Source organism: Hesperophylax consimilis, chromosome 18 (assembly GCF_061612785.1).
Source record: "Hesperophylax consimilis isolate HC1 chromosome 18, BYU_Hcon_1.0, whole genome shotgun sequence".
Taxonomy (NCBI): domain Eukaryota; kingdom Metazoa; phylum Arthropoda; class Insecta; order Trichoptera; family Limnephilidae; genus Hesperophylax; species Hesperophylax consimilis.
The window spans coordinates 17,050,894-17,075,575 of record NC_142853.1 but is presented as its reverse complement, the minus strand read 5'-3'; the positions used below and the strand labels follow the sequence as shown (position 1 = coordinate 17,075,575).

General features: G+C 34.7%; 1 protein-coding gene across 1 annotated transcript in view; it reads left to right on the top strand.

Moving 5' to 3' along the window:
* Positions 1-6,781: 6,781 nt before the first annotated feature.
* The window catches only part of bbx (bobby sox), a 62,943-nt gene continuing 45,042 nt past the window's right edge, over positions 6,782-24,682 (top strand). The window contains exon 1 of the mRNA XM_089642635.1: positions 6,782-7,015. The gene's annotated coding sequence lies outside the window, so the exon portion shown is untranslated. The remainder of the gene's footprint in view (positions 7,016-24,682) is intronic.

Genomic DNA, 24,682 nt, shown 5'->3' with positions numbered 1-24,682 from the left:
GAATCTTGTAATACGGACATAGCATCATACATCGTGCAAGTGGGATAAAAAAAGGGTCTAGTGAGCACCAAAGGCCTTTGTTACCCGGCGGACCTTTTTATTAATCATTCGTTAATCGGGCGTTTTTTTTTTTTTTTATAAGAAAGCAAGACAAAAATACATATTACAGTAAATAATAAAATAAAAAAAAAAACAGAAAAGTTCTAATAAACTACTTTTCAGTAGTTTGTCGATGGCAACTTTTCACATAAAAAATATTAAAAAAAGATAAAAACTTATTTTACTTAATGACAACAGTGATAACAATAAAAATAACAATTTGTTTTAAAAATATAAAAAACATATACAAAAATATAATTTGGTCTATTCTGTTGATTTAACTTACTGAATTCAACAATCTTCTGTCGTCAGTCTCTTTTACACTTACGCCTTCTACAGTTAGAAGTTTGAGAAGCACTCTTTTTTGCAAATGTGTTTTGGTTGGGTAATATTTTTTTTTTTGTATACAAACACACGCGTGAGTTTTTTCAAATATATTTTTTACGTGTTCTTTTTGCGATCAAAATGTGTGTTTTATTCTGTTTTCTAAGATACTTATATTTAATATTTATATTTAATATGCTCCGAAAGCGAGGACTTCTGCCTATCAGAACGCGCCAATAAACAATAGGCCAGTGCAATTAGCGCCAAAAAGGGGGTCGCGATCGAAGTAATTCCGGTAGTCCCAATTTTTTTATATGTTATATAAACTGATCTCCTGATGTAAAATCTGAGTTTCCGACCTTGGCGCACCTGTGCTCGCGCCGCCATTTTGAAAAAACTGGCCGAAATCGGGCCAAAATCTAGTTTTTCCCAAATATCTCATTTCCGATGCAAATTTCGGCTAAAGTATTTTAACAAGTATAATAGAACATAAAATAACCTACAACTTTTGTCAAATAAAATTTCTTCTATCTCTAATAGGTACCGAGGTAGAAAGTCGTAAAGGTGCGTATATTTTTGAAAAAACAAGTTTTTTGCGCGACTAGGTTTGGTTTTTTATGAATACCTCGTTTCCAGTGGAATTTCATGAAAAATTTATTGAAACCAATTATGTAGAACATAAAATTTCAAAAAAAGCTGTTGATTTAAAATTTAAAATTTTGGTCAGGGATTAAGTCTGACATGACCATCGAACAAACTCTGATGAGATCGATGAAAACTAGAGATGTGCCGATTATGACTTTCGCCGACTAGCCGACTAGCCGATTAGTCGGTTGTAATAAGACCGACTAGTCGGCCGACTAGTCGGCTAAGCCGATTACGGTTTCGGGGATAGTTCTAGGTACCCTGAAATGTCGCGCATGGTCAAAGTGTACCTCTGCTGTCCCGCAAGTTCTGTTTACAGTGAGAAGCTGTTCTCAGAGGCCGGAAACATATATGAAACAAAAAGAAATCGATTGCTACCAGAAAGGGCAGAAGCTTTAGTCTTCTTACATCATAATTTACCCTTAATTAAAAAATATAAGTAAGTTATAAAAAATATAAGGAGATTATGATATTTTTGGTTGTCACAATTGTGACTTTGATTTGATTAGATTATGTAGGTATGGTTACAAGAAATATGTTTTTTTCATTTTTTTTTGTTTTTATCGAACAGTTCATGTTTAGAATTTTTGGATATATATATATATATATATAATATATACATATATTACTGTGCATCTTGTACATACAATTTTCCTTTAATACATATAACTGAGTTTGTTAATTTAAAAAATCTACTTTTTATTTTAACAATAAGAAATACTTATAAATGTTCATTGAAGATAAGAAGATATTATGTTGTTTTTTATGTTAATTAGGATAGGTACTAATTTTGTTCAATAAATGTCATAATTATGTTTTATTTACAAGCAAGTAATTTTAAAAACTGATTACCAAGGAAAGATTGCTTTACATTTTTTAATGTATAAGACTGATTATAAAAAAAAATATATATATAATCAAGGTTTTTATTTTATGTAGTTCCCCCGCATTCATATAATTGAGAAATACATACAACGTAAGAAGCCGGATAGTCGGCGCTCTTTGCCGATTAGTCGCCGACTAATCGACGACTACAATAGTGGCCGGATAGTCGGCTTTACCGACTAGTCGGAACATCTCTAATGAAAACATCTGGAGGTTTGACCCAAGGACGGGGAATCACAGACAGTTCCATCCTTCGTTGGACTGCTGGATTCGTTTATCTGCATAACATTTGTGAGGGTATCGAGTCATTATCGAGCAGTGGCACAATCGGGGATAGCAAAGTCACTTATCACATGGCTGAAAAGATGGGGAAATTAGCTATGTCTCAAGTTATCAATCAGAACTTTGGAAACCTACACTTAAAACGTAATGATGCGATAGTTTCTCTTGCGGCGGTGACCAGCAGTGTCAAAAATCAGGGTGTGACTATGGCAATAGATCCATTAATGCTATTCCATCATATGTGTATTGCCAAAAAGTCTGAAAGTGAACTTAAAGAATATTTTCAATATGAACTCTCTCCTGAACCATTGTCTCTTTTCTCAGAGGAAGGCATGCGCAAAGAAACGAAGTCTATATTTTATTCATCATTCAACCCTCTACCAAATAATACAGAACTGGGAAGCAGTAAAATACACGTAATTGATGGAGGATATTTACTGCACAAAGTTGTATGGGGTCGTGCTCAACCTTTTTCAGTAATTTTCCAGCAATATGTCAGGTATGTACAAAATCATTATGGATCCAATGCAGTAGTGGTATTCGATGGATACCCAGATTCTATGGAAAATAAAAGCACTAAAGGGGTGGAAAGAGCACGGCGTGCCAGAGTTACAACTTCTGCTGAAGTTTTGTTTTTTGAAAGCATGCACCCACAAGTGCCACAGGAAAAGTTTCTGGGAAATGAGAAGAACAAGTCTCGTTTTATTTCCCTACTCAGAACCTCATTTGCACGATCCCACATAACGACAGTACAAGCTGAAGAGGATGCTGACGTTCTCATAGTGAACACAGCAAATTCGTTGTCATCTCAACATGATGTAGTCATAATCGTTGGTCAGGATATTGATCTGCTGGTACTCCTCACAGCTCTCTCACCTCCCAACGTATATTACCAAAAAGTTGGAAAAGGTAAATCACCTAACGCGTTGTACTCGAACAAATGTTTTAAACACATTGAAATAGTTGAAAACATTTTATTCCTTCATGCCATAAGTGGTTGCGATACAACTGGAGCTCCGTTCGGTCAAGGCAAACACAAATTTTGTAATATTCTTCTCAATAACCACTCAGTGAATGAACTTGTTCGTGTATTTCAAGACCCAAAAGCAAAGACAGAAACAATCACTTTGGCTGCCGAACAACTATTTGCACTTTTGTATGGCGGCAACGAGAAATCAAATTTGGAAAATTTAAGGTACATCATTTTTGTCAAAGGAGTAAAAAAGAACAAATTAAATTTATCCAGGCTACCACCCACCAAAGATGCAGTCCAGCAACACGCTTCAAGAACATACTTGCAAGTGCAGACTTGGCTTGGTCACGATAAAGATCCGACTGAATGGGGGTGGAAAAAGGATGCTGTTGGGTTACTTACTCCAGTAACAATGTTAAAGGAAGCTGCACCTCAGGCCTTGCTGAACTTCATATCATGTCAATGCAAAAAAGGTTGCGCTGGAAAGTGCACCTGCAGAAAGTCGGATTTGAAATGTACTCTGCATTCATTGCAATGGCAACTCCTGCGAGAATGCTGAAGAAGCCTTTGTTGATGACGATGACGAGGAATATGAAGAAGCTATTCAGGGCCAGAAGTAAGAAACTATAGTCAAGTGCTCGTATTTCTGTCTAAACTGATCTACCATTAATTTTATTTTTTGTTATGCTGACAACTTAACTAATAAAGAAAAGAATGTCAATAAATGTTAATTTTACGAAAATACCATTTTTTTATCTTTTTATGTACCTTATCATCTTAATTGTATTAATAATCTTAAATGTATGTTGTGATTACGTTGATAGGCATGTCAGACCAAGCTGCGAGCACAAATGTAGTGGCTTGGCCAATTTTAGTGGTCTTCCCATTGGGAATGTATGGCGACCGATATGCTGAAATAGTCTATCTACTATATTTATATCTAGGTCTGACACAGGCATGACGATTGTTGTCAACGTATATGTAGAACAATAATTGTTAAAGAAAAATAAAATCAAGGAATGCCAAGTTTAAAACACCTAACCTATGTTTCAATTTTTGGCCTGGTTTTGGTGGATTAGAGTTTGGATACGTAATAGAGATAAAAAATATAAATTATATACCTATTTCTTTAACGAAATTTTATTTTCTACAAAATTATTATCAATAAATTTTTCACAAAATTGTACTGGAAACGAGGTATTTATAAAAAACCAAACTAAGTCGCGCAAAAAACTTGTTTTTTCAAAAATATACGCACCTTTACGACTTTCTACCTCGGTACCTATTAGAGATAGAAGAAATTTATTTTTACAAAAGTTGTAGATTATTTTATGTTCTATTATACTTGTTAAAATACTTCAGCCGAAATTTGCATTGGAAATGAGATATTTGGGAAAAACTAGATTTTGGCCCGATTTCGGCCAGTTTTTTCAAAATGGCGGCGCGAGCACAGGTGTGCCAAGGTCGGAAATTCAGATTTTACATCAGGAGATCAGTTTATATAACATATAAAAAAATTGGGACTACCGGAATTACTTCGATCGCGAATCGCTAATTGCACTGGCCTACAAAGCGACTCAACTGAGCCATCGACATTTTCAATGTCACCTACAGACAATTCAGTAACTATCTTATAACACATGTCACAAAATAGTAAAACTGCCTGTGTAAACCTTTTAATTTGTAATCTTCTCCGTGATATATTGGTGTATAACCGTTTTATGGAGAACATGAAAAAATAAATAAATAAATAAATAATACCCTATTTTACATACAATACCTAATTCAAATCAAAATACGCCCAAAACTCTTTATTCGGACGTATCTGCAAAACTTACAAGATTCCCTAAGAGATATTGATATTTTCCACCGTACCCTTAATTTAAAAAAAATCATACTAACCTGACAATGTACTACCAAAACAATTATTTTTTATTATTCGTCTATCCCTTTCATATATATTTTTTATTCCTAGCCTGTAACCGTAAGAAATATTGTAAATGAAACTTTACAGGTTTATTTTATACTCAACATCTTAAATCCAAAATTAATTCACATGTATATTGTGAAATTCCTAAATATACTCAAATAAAAAAATCCCCGACGTTGCCTGGGCTTCCCGTAGAGTTTTTCGACTTCAGATGGAAAAAGTTATACAGTAGGTATTATCCTCATATTTTGGAGGTCAAGTTTGCAAAATTTCATCACGATGCATCAAAGTTCTGATCTAATCGTGAAAATCAAATGTTCAAAAATTGTAGCACAAATTTTTTGTTTTAAAGGGGTTGGAAAGGGGAATGGGGGTAGTTTCGTGAAATTCCAAATACTCAGTGGCCTTTATCTTGGTTTGGAGGTCGAGAGGGCAAATTTCGTCAATCTCGGAAAAAAACTGCAGATTTGTAAACAAATCAAAATCACGTTGGGACTCTTATTTGTATGTGTAGATAGATAGATAATATATAGCTGATTTCGCGGGCTTCGCAAATCAAATTAGATGCAGACAGTAATTTTCGTCTTATTTTGTACGTGAAATGTTCAAAAACTCGTCAAGTAACATTAAAATGCTGCTTTAGGAGGTAGAAAACCTTCCTCTTATGTTGTAGGTCAAGTGTGCAAATTTTTATCAACCTCGGAATAATACTGTAAATTTTTATACAAATCAAATTCACACCGCACGCTCGCCCCGGCCCCCCATCCGCCAGCCGAGTAACCGGTACCTCCAGTGCCTAATATGAGGTATTGCACAAACAGACCCTCAGGATCTCCTGAAGTTCCCCTCAGCACAGGATCTCCCGGTAAGCTTATAAACCATCTCTTGTTATATATATAAAATATATATAAATTTTATGTATAATGCATCAAATTATGTTGCCTTCCTACTTTGGATGGTACAACTCTTATAAACTCCCCCAAATCGCATTTTCAATCAATATTACATAAATATATCATTTGGCTTTCTCATACTCTCAATCCGTGGCTAAAACACTTCATGTCTCTGAAGAAAGATGATTTAATAATAATAAAAACTTTCCTTACTTCAAATAACTTCCAGTTTTCAATGTTGATAACTTTATTTTTATTATTATGTATTTTTATGATTATAACCCTATAGCGGAAAGTTCGTAACTTACATCCTAGACTCAAACCAAAAATCTCGGTTGTTTTATAAAGATATTTCATTTTACTTCCACACGATGGCAGCACTCGCAACAAATATGAGTGTCACGCCCATTAATTCTTGAATTATTTATCTTGAAATATTAACTAAGTGACATTGATACACGGTTTTTTAAATTTCAATATTTACTTTTTAAATAAATATATTTTATTTCATCTCTTGGCCCGCTAGTGAAAGCTGTTTATTTGAAATTGTTATTGTGCGATTATTTTAAGCAGTGGAAATGACATTAGACTTGTTCCACTTGAAGGCAACGAGACACGTCTGTTTCACTCGTGCCCATTGTTTGGATATAGGAAAAGAGAGAAAGAAATGGTTCGCAGCTTGGTTTGAAGTAATTGCCGGCCGTATCAGCTGACAACCAAAGCAAAACACACGGTCCGCTACCATCTTGTCAAATCTGCGAAACTCGGTGACCAAATAATTAGTTTAAAGTTGTACAAACCCTGTAAAATGACATAATGTGTTAGTCTTATGTGCCACCAGATCGTCGTGTTTTAGTGATTGTGATAATACCAGTGCCCTTTCTTGTCAATCTTGCCGATTTGTTTAATATTTTGGGAATGTATTGCGTTAAATAATGACGTCATGTGTATGATTATACACGTCGTAACGCTGCCGACCAGCCTGTGAGTATTTTTCTCCTTTTCTTTAAACTTATTCTGTATAAAAGCATGTAATCATGTCTCCTACAACCATACTGATAAATCCACATTTTCATTCATGACTTGTTAAACAATCGGTTATGTGTTTCCACAGCGTTCTGTGTACATAAAACATACAAGTCAGAACTTCATAGATGTGTTTTCCATTTGTGAAATGCCCTTGAAAACAATGCAGCGAAATATCTTTGTTGCGAAGTCTGATCAAAATTGAACAGGGTTTATTTTGTCACTCACTGAGGCAACTTTCTAGAATATTTCCACTACGTTAAAAATGTTCGCAACGTAATATTTATCACTTTTTTCGGTCAAAAATGGAATAGACTTGAATCCCAATGTATAGAAAGTGTTTTAAGTAGGCCGTCGTTGGTTTTGCAATAAATTATAAGACAAATTTTGCATTTTTTATGTTTTTAAATAATACTTAATTCATTCGTTTTGGTTTCCGTTTCATTGATATCAATCATTGTGTCATTTTCAATGACGAACACGGGAAAATATGACTGAATTATATTACTGGCTGACATATTTTTTTTAGATTGAAGGTGTAGTAGGTACCTACACACAGGAGAATTTTGATTAATATGCTTAGTATTTGCTGTGAAATAATTTATGCTGGTAGAAATGTATCGCAAAGTGTTTGGGTGTGTTTTTTATTCTCGGTAGCAACAAGAAGGTACGGTGCACATTAGAACTGGATTTTACCGTAGTTTAAGAAGTGCAATGAATGCACTAATTTATTGTGCATATACCCCGCGGAGAGCGATGGTGCTCATTGCATATTAGTTATTATTTGTTTGTCAATTTACTGCTTGATTAAATATCAAACAGAGGTCGAATGGCGTTTTTTTAGTTCATTTTCCCGATGCAAGTGTGCGCCTTGTCATGGTGTATGGTGTAAGGTGTAAAGCTCCATATCCACGTTGGCCCAATGCATTGTGCCAATGTTGGGGCCAACGTCGCGGTGCGTCGCCAACGTTGGGGTCATGTCGTTTAGGCGGCAGCAAATTGAAAATGGCACATTATTAATCGTCATAGCAAATTTATTCGTCAACATAAAAATAAACGAAAAATACCTTTATTTTCATAATTTTTTTCCTCACATTTTCGGGAATAAAAAAATCAATGAAAATACCTTATTCTGCGTTGGCCATTTGACCTCCTTATTTATGTCAATACCGCGCAAGAGCCCCAACTGCTCCCAACCGCCTGGAGCCAGTGAGACTACGGCATCTCCATTTGGGGTATGTTGTGAGGCTGAGGGTAGTGGAGAGGGAAAGGAGATGGAAAGAGGAAGGTGGCGAGATCTAGTCACGATTCTGAGAGTGTCTTCCACTCTGGAAAGTGCCGCAAGTGCCTTCATTATATATTATGTTGAAGTGAATTAATTGTGAAATAAAATTTAGTTGCGCGCGGCGGGATTCGAACCCGCGACCTTTGCTAGTCGAGAACCTTACCCCTCGACCACGGAGGCCGTCAAATCTAGTTGGATGTGGAAATTGTCGCAGCCGCAGCAATTTATTTCTACAGCATCTTAAATCATCATTCGTAAATGTAAATTATCTTTTACGCAATAATAAACACGACCGCCTCCGCTCTTATTGCGAAGTGAGGACGGCGCCAACATGTGAACGCTCTTTTCGAGTTGGCCGCAAGATACTTTGATCGGGTCGACCGGCCAACGTTGGTGGCCAACGCATGCAACAGCAAAGACGTCCTGTACACGTTGGGCCAGCGCGTTGGCCCAATGCATTATACAATTGTACAACGTGTACAAGGCCCATAATAACTATGTACCGCCGTTTATTGGTCGGGACTTTTTCTTGTAGTTTTTCCGCTCGTCGAGCGGCGCTAGTGGTACGAATTATTTAATAAATTCTATTTTAGTATCGGTGTGAATCGCCTGCATGTTTTTTTTTTCTTCTTGTTTATAGATTCCTGTGTACTTTTTTGTAAGGAATTCTTAATTATCGTTTCCGTAGTAAGAAGTAATAAATAAAATAAAAACATTATTGGTTGCTCAATTAGAATGCGAACAACACGTTATACTTAGGATTGTGTGTTTCGGTGAATAATTTATATTAACTTCCGACAGAAATGTCTCTGAGAAGCAGTTTTTTTGTATTTTCGCTTTTAGTGAGAACGGGACAAGTTCAAGGTCGAATTTGAGTAGGTATATGTTAAGTTATAGAGGGTGTTCTTTTTACTATGAATATTTAAATATTCAGAAAATAGGGACACCTTCATACGCACATTTAATTTAAAAACACCTTGTATCAGTTAGATGACAATGAGAAGCAAGTATTTCACTCTCCGGAAATGGAAAATAATGTATTTTTTTTAGCTTTTTCTTAAATATACGGAAAATCTGACGTCTTTTCTTCACGCCATATTAATAATATTAAAATAGACAAAGTTTTTTTTAATAATTTATTTCTTAATTAAACCCAGACTAAGAATCTAACAGCCTATTTTAGGATCATGGGTTCATATTTTGGGTTAAATAAGAGAAGAAAAAAAAAAACAAACTAATACTTTCGCATCAATATCAACATCGTTTTAATTTTAATGAAATTTAAAATGCATTATTTCCATTTCCCGAATCTGAAATACTTACTTCTAATTATTACTAAGTGTTTTTTCAAATTAAAAAGTGCACATTAAGCGTGTACCCATTTTATGTATATATTTACTGAACTTTTTTAAATTACACTTAAATAATATTTTCTAAATGGGACAAGTTTGAAACATACTGTATGCAAGCAATGCGTGTGTGTGAGTGGGTACTTTGTATGTGTTCGCATCTACATTCGCTGCGATAACTGTAACAAGGTAGTTTGGTTTATTTGTTATTATTTTACAATATTATGCAACTTGAGGAAAACGTTTGTAGTTAGGGACCGATGTGTTTGTAGGTATAACACTGAAGATTTAAGCCGATAGACGTGTAGTATGGGCGTGTCCGTAGCCAAGCTTTTCAAATAGTATCGAAATTCTTTCATGAGCAGATAATCAATTTCGTCGGCATATCTGGGACTTGGAAGTCGAGGGATATTACTTAATTTGCAGAATGCATTTCTCCGGATTATCTATAAGTAGCTATTAGTTCTGTAACCAGGAGACCTCGTATTCACAAAAGTATGTTTCTAATTATGTTTTATTTAATAAATCAAAACCAAAATTTCCCCTTCACTTCGTAGTTAGGTATATCTACTCTAAAATTACAAACCGTAAATTCACTTAATATGTAAGTGAATTATATGTATAGGGTTTTCCAATAAGAGGTGTTATTTTATTATGTATATAAATTATTTTTTTTATTTATTTTATATACATAAACACACACTTGCCACAAACTACACATCACTTCTTATCACTTATTTTATTTTATTATGTATATAAATTAAAAATGACAGCTTCAAAAGTAACATCTACCGAAATAGTGGGCTATTCAAAATAACACCTCTTATTGGAAACCCTTTACAATTTGTCAAAAGAAACGTTGTTGTTTATATAATTTTGTAATGAATTTAATTTGTTTTATATACATACATCCTGTAATATAACTCTATTTTCCAGAGGAAATCTTTAATTGCTTGTATATTTGGTATAGTGTTAAAAATAATAAAATTCAACCTAATCTTTGAATTCAGCTGTCGATTTCGCAAAGATTAATAAATAAATATCCAGCCCTTTTTTGAAACTTCATTAATGCAGGTAAGTGCCATTAATTGCCAACTAATCCTAAACCATCTGCAGCCAGTGAGGATATGTCATTGGGGTATGTTGTGAGGGTGAAGGTAGTGGAGAGGGGAAGGAGATGGATAATTAATTACCTGGCTATTCTGATCTGTAATGTTCTGTAATTCAACAAGTCTGTATGGTAGTCTTAGACCAGGGCGATACTGAGAGTATTTCTCACTCTAGAACGTGCCGCAAATATACTGTATATTATTTTTAATTGATAAATTGTGAAATAAAACAAATAAACTTTAGTCGGGCACGCCGGGATTTGAACTCAGTACCTCCACCTCCGGCTTGCTAGTCGAGAGCATTACCCCTAGACCACGGAGGCCGGCATTAAAGACAGATGAAAGGTCTTCCCTATTCTCAGTCAATTATAACATGTTCGTATAACTATAATCATATTATGATTGTGTACATATTATTTTAGCAGTTCCATTGAAGTCTGTAAACTTGAGACGCAAGTTATAACTCGCACACACTGAATAGATCATACATACTAGAAATGTCTTCCGTGTAGATTTGAATTGTAACCAATGTCTCCACTGACCTAATACCCTTTGGTTCTAGCCCATATACTTGCATCGTATATCATCGTGTAAGCTTAATGCCAAATCACTACTTTGATTAATCTTTATAACGAATTGGTGTACATTATGAAAAAAAAATATGCTTTAGTTAAATTGAAAGTTTTCCTATCACTTCGCTTGAGTAGAATACAAATAAAACAATAAATTACTCATAAAAAAATATAAATGCAAACTACTGCAAAAAATATTTTTCGAATAGAAATGTATAAACGCATAAAGGAAACAACTATTAAAAAATACAGTTTTATAGCTAAGATTGTCTGTGAAAGTTTCACTTGATTGCTTTCTTATAAAATTATTTACAAAATAAGTAAAAGTCTGTTTTTTGCTTGAAATCGAACGTTTCAAGACTCCGGTTGTCAAGCGATTTTAATGCCTATTACCTACGATATAAGGTATACCAAGAATATACACTTGTATTTTTTTTTTATTTCTGTGACCACCATTAACTCAAAGATCGGAGTTGCCGCAGTGATGAAAATTTTAGTTCCACTTTATTAAATTTTATTATTTTGCCAAACATTATGGTCTTCTTCAAACCCAAGAAAAGCATTATGAATGAGATTAAGTAACGGGCGCATAGGTATTACGTGCGACAAAGGACGCCCACGGCATTCCAGCCATGACCGAGTTCAGCAGGTTCTGAAGTGGGACAATGTCAAAGCCAAAATAACTGACTGTCACGATGCGGAATATACTTGACTTTCAAAGAAGCGAATTTGATATGAACTTGCAATATCGGCATGCATAACTGGCTCAAAAAATAGCAAATTGATTTTGTTCACTGGAAATATTAGAATTTTTATTTTTATTTTCGTGACGTCACTTTGATATGAAACTGATAATTTTTGTTACACGTGGCACGAAAATGTCCGTTTCAGATTGTGATCAGCTGGAGATCATAACAACATGACCATTATGCTTGACAGCCGATCGTGACTTGATCAAAAGCTGAAACGGACCGAGAATTGTTCAAATGTCAACTATTCAAAATGTTCACGATCGACATTTTGATGGTCAACAAATGTGACAAGAGTTGGAAATAATTCAACGTTTTCAAATTGATTTAGTTTTACTCTCAGTATTGCCCTGGTGAAATAACACCATTCAGAATCGACACGTTGCTTGGTATGGCTTTAGCCGTGTTTAGTTACCAGATCTAAATAAGTGGTACTTTCTCACCTTCCTCTCTCCTATCTCCTTTCCCTCTCCACTATCCCCAACCTCAAAACTTGCTCCAGTTAAGGTTGCAATAGTCCCACTGGCTCTGGACGATTTTGGAAACTCTTGTGGAGTATTCACATAAAAAGACCATAAACACGGGAAAGGAACCATAACCTTCGGGTGGTTTGCAAACCACAGCACTGCCCTGCTGTACTCGGTTGGAAGGGGTTTGCCCGGATAACAGATTTCGTAGGAGGTAGATGATAATGGCTGTCGATGTGTCCGATAACAATGTAATTAATGTTTTTATCTTCCCGTGTTATTCTGTCATTCACATTATCAGATAGGTTAAATACTTGTGTGTAGGTACCACTGAACTATAGATAGAAGTGTGTTGGGGGCGTGACCACGATACTTCCCGCTGTGAGCTATTTTTGAATACATCTATTTTAAATTCACTTTTGTTTTCGGTAATGAATGAATGCAAATCTTGGAAGCGGAATTTAACCCACTTCCCGACGTGCGATCGAGCTGAAATTCGGAAGATAGACGCCTTATCGAAGACGATGCATTATATCAATTCTTCAATCACGGACACACACGCGGAAGAAATACGCATTGGATGACACTACAGCAGTTGATATACGAAATAAATGTCGGTCCTACCCAATTGGCATTTGGCGAGGTTATTGGCGCGGTTGATTCCAGTCCCTGTGGAGAAAGGTTCAATCCTCAGTCAAAGCAAAAAATAAAAATAGAAAAAAATAAAAGTAGTAAAAAACTTTGTTTTTTTTTTAATCTTACTTTACCCGAAATTGATTCATTTTTAAATATGATTTTCCTTCTCGAACAGATAATCAATCCATTTCTGAGTAGGTTATATTAATTGATTAAAGATTAAATAGATCATTTCTGAAGATTTTAATACGGAAATAATTGCCGACAACTGTTCTTCTTTCAATTCAGTATGGGTGCTCGTAGGTTAAAGAAGAACACAAGAAATGCTTTGTGGATCTGTTTCGTGATCCAAAAGTCTGACCATTCTTTGCTTAAATCTCAAATACGGAACTGTGCATCATCATTATCAAATTTTGACCAAATGTGATGGCGATGTACGATGTCAGGCAAGTGTAAGAGAGACAAAGCGCGTGCTAAATAGGCTAGAACCAAAAGATACCAAGACTGTGGCGAAATTGGTTTTACGTTAAAATATACATGGAAGGAAGATTAAAATATACAATTTATCTATACAGTGGTTATACTAATACTAAGCCATTTTTTGATTGGTGATTTGCACACAGAGGATACTTTGAGGAGGGTTTTCTGATTGGTGATTAACACATAGAGAATGCTGTGCGGAGGGTTTTTTTTGAGAAGAGGAAAACAAACCTTTGTCAATCTGGCGACAAAATTCTTTTAATAATATCATTTAACCTAAGATACAATCGAAATTCTATGCTATAAAAATTTTGCCACTCTTCCTGCTACCCTAATTTTAGATGCATTTTGCTTTCGATTTAAATTTTTCCATTAAAACCAACCGAAATACGTTCCTCATCGAGTATTTAGAGAACATTATTGTGTTATTTATAGAAACCTTTTTTTTGAAAATTTCGTTTTAAATACACGTTATTTTTGGGAAAAGTGGTGATATTTTGCAGCAACAGCGGTGGTATTTTTCCACAAAAGTAATATTGTTATCTAATTCTTTTGTTATTATTTCCATTATTTCTGGCTTTCACCCTTCAAGGGTGTTCTTGGCCATCATTTAAAATGATGCAGAAATGAAAGGTGAATTTAGAATTATTTTTTTTAAATAGGCAAATTTCAAAATTATAATGACAATTGCAGTCGAGTTCAGACTTAGAAGAGATGAGATGTTGAATGGAGGGGAGGCAATTTTAGATAAGGCTTGATAGAAAAGAGGATATTTGTTTAGAGAGGGACAACCAAAAAATATATGATCTAAAGTTCCCACTTCTACACCACAGAATGTACAATCTGGGGAGTCAAAAGCGTGAATTTTAAAAAGGTGGGAAGGAACGGAATAATGTCCGATCCTCATTCGAATGAGGGAAGAAATTTATTTTTTTGAAATAATGGGGGAATTGCTGAAACCACGGTTTTGATGGGATAGTCCTTTGTATTGAGGCATAGCAGGCTCCCTTGGATTGGCTAGCAATGTGCCAATACTCTGCCCAAACATTGCGGGATCTATCTTTGATGATGGAAAAAAATGTCAGATAGGGGAATGTGGTTTACGAAGGTAACAACAGGGTTGGACGCTCCTTGTTTTGCCAAGGCATCCGCAATATCATTGACCCATGATACCAACATGTCCAGGAATCCAAACCAGAGTTACAGTTTTACCAGAGCTTTGAATGGAATCATCACTCGAATAAGGCATACAAAGTGATCATCAGGATGAAGAAGAGGACTGGATTTAAGTTTTTGGAGGGAACTGAGAGAGTCAGAGAGAACGAGGGAATATTCAAAATTATTTTTTATTATATATTTGAGAGATTCTATTATTGCAATGCACTCGGCTGAAAATATTGAAAATTGATTTGAAATTGAATGAAATATTCTCTCATTAGAATTATTGTTTTTTTTATAATTCTAATAATTCTTATGTTATTTTAGCAAAAAAGTAGTGGAAAGCAGTTTTATTATTGTTTTTTTTTTACAAATCGCAACTGTGTTTTTAATATATGAAATGCGTTCCATTTTATGGCTATTGAAACTTGTCAAAACTATAGACACAGAAATATTTCGACTATAAGCTGATATTATAATGATACTTTCTTATTTTAAAATACCAACAAATCGCGTGAAAATTACGAAAATTGCATTATTGCAAACGCGAATTTTTCTGGTCTAATACAGGTTGGGGCAAAAGTAATCACCCGATGTTCTTTTGCTGTAATTTTGTAATAATTTATTTAATTATAATGGAAACAATTATTCCGCGTTCTTGCGGAGTAAACCGATTCATGTCTTGTCGATTTGTATTCTGCGTTTGTTTACTTCACAAATGTCAGAAACGAATTGACATTTGGCGCCATTTGCAAAAGTTATAGCGTTTTCCAATAGGGTGATTACTTTTGCCCCACCCTGTATGTTTCATAGAATAATAAAATAAGTGGTACGTATTTATTAAGGGTAACTGGGCTGTCTTTAGATTTCTCTAGGTTTCATACAAAATACTCTGTAGTATTTTATACTGGGACTGGGTATTTATTACTTCTGTCCCCAGTCCCTAGGTACTATGATCCCCAGGTCGGTATAAAATACTTTGGAGTATTTTGTAACCGGTATTTTTAACAGGTATTTTTTGTATCTGTACTCACTGTACCCAGTAATGAAAAGTACTCACAGGACCCACCTCTCACGTTAAGATAAATTGTGCATGGAGATTATTACTAGATACTAGGCTTTTGCGAATACTATCATGAAATGGAACATTACAATAAAACTAACTGTTTTTTTTTCACTTATTTTTCGGTATCCACAAAATCATCGCTAACTACGCCACATGCCACCGACTGCAAGGTTAACCGTGTCATTCTGTGGGTACCTGCTCCGTATCTCGTTCCTTATGAATTTATTGCCAGATTGATGATTCACAAATAGTTTCTACCGAGATAATAAATAAAATACGCGGTACCTACCTAAATGCTGATTCTTAACATTTTATGGCTATTCACTTGTGATTTCATGTTCATGACCATTAAAATAAATTGCCCGTTTGGTATGTGCTAATATTAGGTACTTACCTAAGTTCTTCGTAAATTTGTAGTTTTTTTAACGATTGTTATTTTAGGGTTGTTTTTTCAACAAGTAGTATCAGCTGTTATTATAAAGAGATAATTATTATTACCAACTAGCGTACAGCCGTGAAAAATCGCGAGTTGTTATGCCAGTAAATCAACTTAGTTAGTAAATAACGCTTTCTTGAAAATGGAAAAAGCGCAGAACCTTGAAAAATCACGAAATCTGACTTAAGTTGTCTTGATGAACCGTAAGAAATTTGAACAAAAGAAATACACATTTCATATATAAAATTAAAGTAATTATTATTTAATTAATAATAAATGTTTCTTGTGAAATATTATTATATAGGTTTATCGCTTGTCTAAATCTTCACACATCAATTCCAATGTTGAAAATTAAAATAATTTTCTGTTAAAGCATTTTATTATAAGTAGGCACTGTATCGCTTGTCTGAATTCTACAATCAGTTCCAATGTTGAAAATGATACTTAAATTTAAAAAAAGTCCGATTTCATTGAACCAGAATTTCAATCACTCACCAACAGACCCACAGACGAAATTAAAATGTTTGATTAATACTCTGTGCCTTTCGGTATAGTGTTTTTTTATTTATTCAGAGTCTTGGCAATAAAATAATGTAACTACGTGTTGTGAAAATTACCTACCTAGTAAGCTATAAAGTACCTACTTATAATACTCGTGTATATATTTTTTGATGTTTTATATGTTATAAAAAAATAAATTTTTATATCTAGTATAAACCTTTTAACAAGTTATTTCTATTACATAAAGAAAATATAATTTTTGTTCTATTTTGAAATGTGTATTATTTTTGATACTGCAGAAACATCATTTTCCCATCATCAGTTTTGATCTTGGCAAGTCATGTTATATCGAGTGATTTCTCGCGGAAAATTAGAATATAACTTATTTGACTCACGTACAAAAAACCGACACGGGACGAAGCGCGGGATAGACGACGCGAAGAGAAGCGAGACGATGCTAGTAACTGCATAACGCAATCGGTCTCACATGTGTAACAGCTACGGGGTTCCTCGGAGCACCTTCCATTAAAATTCTTTTAAAACAGACACGGCATTTAGGGTAGTCCCGCTGAGATTGCATTACACTTTTGTCATTTGCTGCTGAAAAAAATAAATCCGAAGATTCGGATAAATATGTTTTAAAATCATGTAATCGACTGGAGCGATTTTTGCCATATTATGCCAATGTTGCAAAAACGTTGTGCCCAATTTATATAACCTAAATGGTTCCATGATAACTCAACACAATGATTATTCAACACACATTTAAAAAATGATATAAATTCATTAAAAACGATGAAAAAGTTATTTTTTTAATCTAACCTAACCTATTTAACCCAGTTAAAAAAGTTTTTGTTTTATCACTTTCCATGACTTTATATAACTTTTTAAAGATGTGATGAATTATCATTTTGATGATTTATCCGGTCACCAACCTAAATATATTTGATAAGCGGTGAAATGAGGGTGAATTCATTGGCTTTAAACCAGAGTCACTTTAATTTTGTTTCCATATTAATATTTTGAGGAATGATTATAATTAAATAATATGGTAAATATATTATATATAACACCAATTGTGGTTTTATAAGGACTGGAAAAATATTATGTCTTTTAGATAATACAATCGATTTATTTGATGTATGTTCGATTTAAATCGAGTTTTATAACGATACATTAACAAATTATAATTAATCTTTTAAACCTACTCAAATACCTCCACAACCTACATCATTGTTAGAACGAATGCCGGAAATAATAATTTTTCTATGGCCTCCAAAGTCAATTAATTGTTGAGAATATCATTTCGTAATACATTTCGCATAATAAAGCCTAGTATTCACGAGCGAGCATGACGTCACAGGCCTAGCGACGAGCATTTATGTATGAATTTTCATCCAAAATATCCCACTACCTACTATTTGAACAATAGTACATACATTAATTTGTTGACTATTTCGTAAAAATCTATAATTTATTAGAAAAATGACGCCTTTTTTAATTATTTCAAAAATATACTCTGACAAAAAGAATCTAGGCTAGCAGATTCGAGCGAAATGAATTTTTTATGTTCTTATTTATTCTGTGAGTGTTAAGTCTGTAAAAGCCCGCAGATACTATAATACCAGTATTATATATTAGCACACGGCTGCTGACCTTGTACCTCTAGTTTGGAGTTCCAGAATATCCAACAATGCACATGACTCTGTTCGGTCCGTTTGATAGATCAGCACATATGTCAGGTGGGAATGCAGTTAAGCCCTCCTTGTTTTTACGTTGTAGTTTTAAGATGATTCAGTTAGCCTTAATATATTTATCTTTTAAATAATCAAGCATCATTTCTAATTATCCTATAATGCGTTTGTACATATGGTAAGGTCCAAAGATCAGGGGTGACGGTACCCAAACACGTTTGGAGGATTGTGATTATCACCAATTTAAATGGGTTGTTGGCTGAATGATTCTGTGGTTCTCCAATCCGCAGAATCCAAGGTTGCGTGATTACTCTCGGTGTGTAAAAATGAGAATTCGAATATTTTCAATTTAGTTTTTATTTTAACAAAACTCACGTTACAATAATTGTATGAACAAAACAGATCGCGTACGTTAGAGAAGATTTCGGGCTAAACCGGCGACTAGACCACTGGAGAGAGAATGAAATATTTGCCGCGCGAGGTATCGCGAGCAGGTTTACAGTGATACCAGTCTCACATAAATGTGGGTAAAAGTAATGTTGTTATTATTTTCGGGAGATGTAAACTTCCTATAATTTGCTCTACACACGCCTCCCAAATTAATGTTGTTATAGAATAGAAACCTACGTGAATAATCTCGCTGCAGCTGGTTGTCCTTGCTTCAGCAAGACTTATATATTATTCTTGGAGTATCTTCAAAAACGTTGTATGTTTGTGGTTACGAAAGGAACTGAACATGATGAAATAGAACACGATAAAACATAACAATAATAAAACTGAACGTTGTGAGGCTGAAGGTAGAGGGGAGAGGAAGGAGATATGGAAGTACCTGGCTAGTTAGATCTGGTCACCAAATACGGCCAAAGCTATTTCAAGCAACGTTTCAATTCCGAATGGTGGTCTCAGACCAGGGCGATGCTTAAGAGTATCTTCCACTCTGGAACAAGCCACAGATATACTATATATTATTTTAAATGAGTAAATTGTGAAACACACTATTTAATCAAATAATATTTACTTTTGCGGGATTTAAACCCGCTACCTCCGGCTTGCTGGTCGATAGCCTTACCCCTCGACCGCGGAGGTCATCGAAAGGGGTATTTAGTATAGAGGCATTTCACCATCATCTTCATAGCTATCAAAAACACTTTGGATAGATATTTTCGATTTAGGGTTTATTTATTTATTAAGTTCGAGTTTACTATTCAGCACTCGAATCTATGAAGAGTGGCTAAAAATCTGATAAGTTAGAAGAGTTATCTACCTACTGCGAGTATATATTTATTATAATGTATTGTCATTTAAATTAACTTCTGGTAGGTAGTCGTATACAGGGTGTATCGGCACGTACCCGACAAACTTTAACCAGCTATTCCTTAGCACATTTGGAGTAAAAAATGTTATGGGCACTTTGCTGTCCGGTAACATTTTTTTTAATAAAAAAATTATCATTCATATTTTCACCACATGTCACCACGGTTTTATCCTTTGTCACAGTTTGAAAACCCATCTGGCAATATTTTATTCGAGTTTCGTTGAATAATATACGTACGTACCTACATTGGCGCGCTTTTACAATCACAACGAAATGGCATGGCACCATTCGTCTCATTTTTAACTATTATTATTTAGTGTGTATGAAAGAGCGAAGACGCTTTTTGACACACTTGCTAATAGCAGCTGTTGAACACGAGAAACAATGCCAATGACAGTGACGGAGTGTGGATTTTTTTTATAATTTTTTGTTTTTAATTGAAAAAAAATGTTACCGTTATAAATGTTCACTCCTCAAGTGTGGGTATAGTTTAGCATGATTTACTTAGTCGTGGACGCTGCGGGAAGGCATGTGAATAATATTCGACTGTGGCCCGGTATATCAGTTGCTTTTAAGCTCGGCTTGGTTTTAATGTCAAACTTGGAATGTAATCCGTAAATAGCTCGTAAACCTAGATATCGGCAATATTACACGTATTGTCTATGATTTTAAAGAAAGTGTTTCTTTTTTCTTTGTAAAATCAAATGGCTGTCTACGTAACTGGTATATCTATGCTTGGTAGTCACGTGAGATCGCAATCTTTCGAAATGTCAACGACAGTAGTTTATTTTTAAGCAGTTTTTTTTTGCGACTTGATTTTTGATAAAGTTCCCCATTTCAATTCACCATGGTGCTACATGCGATGATACTAATTTTAATTGTACGTATATACCTAAGTATTTCAATAATCTCAAACGTACATAAATAAGGATGAAAAACCTATAAAATATTTTTTTGTTAAAAATACACATGTGCATCACTAAAAGAACACAATTGCCGGATTAAAGATTTTTTTCAATACCTTAACATTAATTTCAGGAACCCAATTTTGGTTTTCCTTAATGCTACATTTATACAGGGTGTACCGGCACGTACCCGACAAACTTTAACCAGCTATTCCTTAGCATATTTGGATTAAAAAATCTTATGTGCACTTTGCTGTCCGGTAACGTTTTTTTTTAATAAAAAATTTATTATTCATATTTTCACCACATGTCACCACTTTTTTATCCTTTGTCAAAGTTTGAAAACCCATCTGGCGAATATTTTATTCGAATTCCGTTGAAAAATGCACGTGTGTACCTATATTGGCGCACACTTACAATCACAACGAAATGGCACGGCACCATTCGTCTCATTTTTAACTATTATTATTTAGTGTGTGCGAAAGAGCGAAGACGCTTTTTGACATACTTGCTTATAACAGCTGTTTAACACGAAACGCAATGCCAATGACAGTGATGTAGTGTGGAAATTTTATTTTTTTTTGTTTTTAATTGAAAAAAAATGCTACCGGACAGCAAAGTGCCCATAACATTTTTTACTCCAAATGTGCTAAGGAATAGCTGGTTAAAGTTTGTCGGGTTAGTGCCGATACACCCTGTATAGAAGGATTGTAAAATTTATCACGAAAAATATCGAACAGCTTTCTCATAAAAAGACCATGTCCGCAAAAACACCTTCACAAAAGCGCCGCTTTGATAGTCCGTGCACTTTGGTCGTAGTTCGACGACAGACGAAAGTTGTCTTTGAAATCATGAAAAATCGGCTTCTTTAATGGCCTATATTTTATAATTTTAAACATAAATAGGTGATGGAATGCAGGACTATCCTAATAGAACTGGCGACCATCAATAAAGTAACCCTGCTCTGGGTACCAGGACATAAAGGTATTGAGGGCAACGAGCGGGCTGACGAACTAGCAAGGAAAGGGGCGAAAACACCACTTGTGGGATCTGAGCCGGCCGTAGGAGTAGCAGCTTGCCACACCAAACTACATATCAAGAGGTGGGTCAAATCCCAACACTGGAAGGAATGGAAGAAGGCACCCGGAATGATGCAATCTAAAGTACTCATAAACGGACCGGACCCTAACCGAACCAGGCAACTACTCGATATGGACAGAAACTCACTGAGGGAACTGGTAGGACTATTAACGGGACACTGCCATCTCAGGAGACACATGCAACTGTTGGGAGTGGAAAACACCAACATCTGTAGGAAATGTGAAGAGGAGGAAGAGACTCCAATTCACCTATGGTGCCAATGTCGCGCTCTGCTGGGAATAAGGCTCAGATACCTGGGAAGACACAGTGTGGAACCAGAAGACATCGCCACATATCCAATGACAGCCCTGGTGAACTTCATAAAAGGGACCGGGTTACTGGCAAGGGAATGATGTAAAATGGGAGATAGTACAATGGGCCTATGGCCTAAGTGCTCGCGGGGAACGTAAGTAAACCGCCTCCGACTATAAAAAAAAAAAATACAAAAAAAAACATAAATAAATAAAGTATCTCACATCCGCATCAGAATATTGCCATAACATTTTGGTTTATTGTTTTTTTTTTAAATAGGTACATTGTTTAAAAAAAATATTTTTGGTAGGGTATTTCATTCGTATTTGATTCAGTTTTGTTAAAAAAAATACGCTAATAATGTCAAAGGATCAAAGAGCACGATTACTTACGCGAGCTATGCAGATATTGCAGACCGTATCTGTATATTATTACTATTATTTAGAAATCCAGTTAGTGTCTAAGTTGCCTAATGCGTCTGTTTCCCAGCCAAGCGTCGCGCGTCGTGGGTTCAATTCCTCTCCTAGCTAAGTTTACCACCATTGTACAAGCAACACCTACCACTTAAAATAAAAATAATCTATATTTTCATATGTTTTGTACGACTAATTATATGTTCTCAGTGAAGAATACACTCGGACACCTGAAAAAAAAACTGTTTTCCCGATCAATAGCTGCGATGACGTTGTTTGCTTGCATCTGCTTTCTTCGGGCGGCAAAATGACGCGGGCCAAAATAATGAATTTATATTCCGACGAGGAAATCACCGGTACCTACGTGGTTTGGCTCGCAGATTTATTCGCGTCGGATATTTATCACAGTGAATGTGAGAAAAGCTTCAAATAAACAAGTGACAACTTTGAATGTATGGAATGTTCGGAATTCCTTTCACCTAGATTCCCCACAATATCGCTACCTTTTTTGCGATTTTAATTGAAATGTTTTCTGCAACAAGAGTGTTGCTGCTTGCAACAACAATGCCAACGAAAAGAGAACACCTCCACCTACATTGGCTAATTATGTCGAAAGCCTCCAGACGAAATGCTAGATATAACGGTTATGTATAATATTGTATACTAGTTATATAAGGATCATATACAATTATTAGGAAAGACCTATAAACAAATGGGATTCGTTTTATGATTTGCAAAGCCCTTTACCATACCGCACACACTTATTTTGCAATATATGACCATAACATGTAAGACTTTACCTCAGTCATTTAGAATCCCCAATATCAAACTTATATTGATCGTATTGAAATCATCAAAAAAAATACTGAACATCACCTTACTTCTAGATGTAAGTAGTGAACGTATTTTGGACTTATAATAGTTTAAGGTAATTTTTTTAATTTAAGGTGAAATTCCTGAATATTTTCGATATTTTTTAAATTTAATGGAAGGTTATTAAAATAAATTATGCCTAGATAAAGATAGGTATTTTGAATGAGCTTAGTGTTAAATTGTGGGATTTTAATAGTTTTCTGGTATCTTGCTGATGTATTGAATTGCAAGTTATGAGTATCTGACTGTATTTCTTTGTAAATTTGAAGTATTGAATATTTTTGATACATTTTGTCTACTGACGGTTTTTGAAATTTTGTTGAAATTTTGACGGTTTTTTCAAAATTACTTTGATTACCAATCTTTTAACTACTTTAAGTGGGTTCTAAATTTTATTATCTGTTTTAATTTTTATTTTATTAATCATCAATTTAATCCCATTACTCTATATAAAACGTAGAAAAATCACTGATGAGTTATTCTTATACAAAATTGAGAACTGTACTATAGATTCATCATGATCTTTTTGTATTAATCTCTAAATAGTATAAAATAAAGTCGTTATCCGCGTCTGTCTGTTTGTGTGCTTAGTTTTTGCATTTTGATAGGATTTCTTCCGAAACGTTTACATATATATTCATGCATATTATATTTATAGAATGTAGAGAAAAGTCGTAAAAATATGTTTTCGGGCACTACATTGTTAAAGCTGGCTAAACCTTATGAGATATAACAAAATAATGTACTACGGAATTGTATATCTTAAAAACGCCTACAGAACAGTCCGCCATGGTATAGGATAACCCCCATCAACGACGGGTACGCGTCAGCTAGTTAAAGACTAAAACCAAAGTCGCTATCAGCGTCTCTGAGGATCAGGATTTTCACTATCATTTAGAGAATTTATTCCGGAAGGTTTATATAAATAATATATTTATATTATATTTGTAGAAAGTAGAGCAAAGTCGACGTTTTGTAATAAACTCGGAAAAATATATTTTTTAGGGTGCTTGGAAAATATATTTATTAACGCTGGCTAAACGTTATTCGGAATGGTATATCTTAAGGCCTCACAACCTCTTAACTACCCCTAACCAGTCCCCAAGCAACGCCAAGCGCGCCGGGTACACGTCAGATAGATAGGATTGCGTTTCGTTGCCCTGAACGACACACCAGATTGAATGATTTATTCAGAATACTACATTATAAATCTAATTATGCGCAA